Below are 2703 nucleotides of genomic sequence, written 5' to 3' on the forward strand. Positions count from 1 at the left end.
TCAAGGGAACATTCCATTTTATAATTTTGCGAACTTTACGAGAACGTTACTTCTGAATGTTCTCTCAACGTTCAAAACATCAAGTTTTAAAAAAAATATTTTTTTAGTTATACGAACATCAAGCGAACATTCCATTTGATTATTTTGCAAACTTTACGAGTTTACGAGAACTGAATGTTCTCTTAACGTTCAAAACATCAAGTTTTTAAAAATTTATTTTTTTAGTTATACGAACATCAAAACATCAAGCCATTTTATAATTTTGCGAACTTTACGAGAACGTTACTTCTGAATGTTCTCTTAACGTTCAAAACATCAAGTTTTAAAAATTAATTTTTTTAGTTATACGGACATCAAGGGAACATTCCATTTTATAATTTTGCGAACTTTACGAGAACGTTACTTCTGAATGTTCTCTTAACGTTCAAAACATCAAGTTTTTAAAAATTTATTTTTTTAGTTATACGAACATCAAGGGAACATTCCATTTGATTATTTTGCAAACTTTACGAGAACGTTACTTCTGAATGTTCTCTTAACGTTCAAAACATCAAGTTTTTAAAAAATAATTTTTTTAGTTATACGGACTTCAAGGGAACATTCCATTTTATAATTTTGCGAACTTTACGAGAACGTTACTTCTGAATGTTCTCTTAACGTTCAAAACATCAAGTTTTAAAAAATATATTTTATAGTTATACGGACTTCAAGGGAACATTCCATTTTATAATTTTGCGAACTTTACGAGAACGTTACTTCTGAATGTTCTCTCAACGTTCAAAACATCAAGTTTTTAAAAAGTAATTTTTTTAGTTATACGAACATCAAGCGAACATTCCATTTGATTATTTTACAAACTTTACGAGAACGTTACTTCTGAATGTTCTCTCAACGTTCAAAACATCAAGTTTTTAAAAAGTAATTTTTTTAGTTATACGAACATCAAGGGCACATTCCATTTTATAATTTTGCAAACATTACGAGAACGTTACTTCTGAATGTTCAAAACATCAAGTTTTAAAAAATTTATTTTCTCGGTTATGCGAACGTTGAGGGAACATTCAACTTTATTATTTTGCAAATGTTATGGAAACGTTACTTTTGAATGTTCTGAACAAGTAGCATCATTCAAAAAATGTCAAACAATCATTCAACTGTAACATTTTAACTAAAAAATGTACAGATAATGTTCTTGTGAACACTGAGAACTATTCCATTAATGTTATTGGAGGAACGTTCGTTCGTAACTTTGAGAGAACACTGCTAGAACGTTAAGGATGTTCTGAAACTGAGAACACGCTCTGTTAGCTAGGAACATATAATTAAATAAAATAATAATCTCTACCTATCTATAAATATTCTATGGTACAGTTCAATAGAGTGTTTTTAAAAAATGTTTCTTGGTTCTGCAAACGTTATGGGAATGTTCCATTTTATAATTTTGCAAACGTTACAGAAACATTACTTATGAATGTTTTTTGAAAGCTCTGAAACAAGTAGCATCATTTAATTATTTAACGTTAGACGAATATTCAACTAAAATGTTCCATGAATGATTTCGCCTATAAATGTGTAACATTATTAAAGAGCAGACAACTTTGAACAAACGTTCTATTAATGTTACTTGAAGAATGTTTGTTCAAAACTTTGAAAGAACCTTGCCAATTAGATAAAACATAAGCTCTATCTATCTATCACATTTTAAGTCTGTTGTTTCGTTAAGGGAGCTCTCTTTTAATAGCACGAGCCAGATAGGCCCAATTACCGAAACCGCCATAATTAAAGTCAAACTGAAGTGAAGCGTGCGGCGGAGGATCAGAGATATTAATTCCTCACATTCCCAGACAGCAGCAGAGATGGTGGGAATGATCCGGGGAGAATCGCTGCGGTTCGGTTTGTCTCGGCATCTTCTGGGACACTTATGGTTTCGAGTGAAAGTACGCAAATAACGCACGCGCCGCAGGTGGGAGGAGTGACGTCACGCACACGTGGTTCGATCGGTGACTTTCAGAATCTTTAAATCTCATAAAGCCAATCCAAAAACACATAAAATCTTTACCATGCCTTATGCAATCTACTTATAAGTTATAAATGTTAATCAGATACGTAGATGTATTTGACCTGAAGTCATACGTTTAAATGGCATTAAGCATTTTTTTAATTCTTCCAATTAAATTAAGAATGCTTAATGTCATATATATAAATATATATATATATATATATATATATATATATATATATATATATATATATATATATATATATATATATATATATTTTGCTTTTCCACCCTACAACCCTCTGTAAAACATATGCTGAGCCTTTTTGGGTTGTTTAGGAAATGAGTCTCTTTTTCTGTTTGATAATTGGTTTTTACAGTACTTCTTTGTAAAAGTATCAAATATATACTGGATACATACACACACATATATATATATATATATATATATATATAGATATACAAAACTGGTGAAGAAGGTTTGAAAAGCTCCAGTTTAAACACATCAAAGGGATTCCAGCAAACCAGACACTGATCTTTATATGAGCCACGTTTGACACACACGCGTGCGCACACACTCAACCGCGCAAAAACAAACATGGGATAACCACATATACCCTCATATAAACTTCTGCCCACATCTGAGCCCTCACACACACACACACACACACACACTCTCTCTCTCTCTCTCTCTCTCTCTCACT

General features: G+C 31.6%; 1 protein-coding gene across 1 annotated transcript in view; it reads left to right on the plus strand.

Moving 5' to 3' along the window:
• The window catches only part of notum1b (notum, palmitoleoyl-protein carboxylesterase b), a 33262-nt gene that overhangs the window by 1205 nt on the left and 29354 nt on the right, over positions 1 to 2703 (plus strand). The gene's annotated exons all lie outside the window — the stretch shown is intronic.

The sequence above is a fragment of the Sinocyclocheilus grahami genome, unplaced genomic scaffold (assembly GCF_001515645.1).
Source record: "Sinocyclocheilus grahami isolate Dianchi unplaced genomic scaffold, SAMN03320097.WGS_v1.1 scaffold947.1, whole genome shotgun sequence".
Taxonomy (NCBI): Eukaryota; Metazoa; Chordata; class Actinopteri; order Cypriniformes; family Cyprinidae; genus Sinocyclocheilus; species Sinocyclocheilus grahami.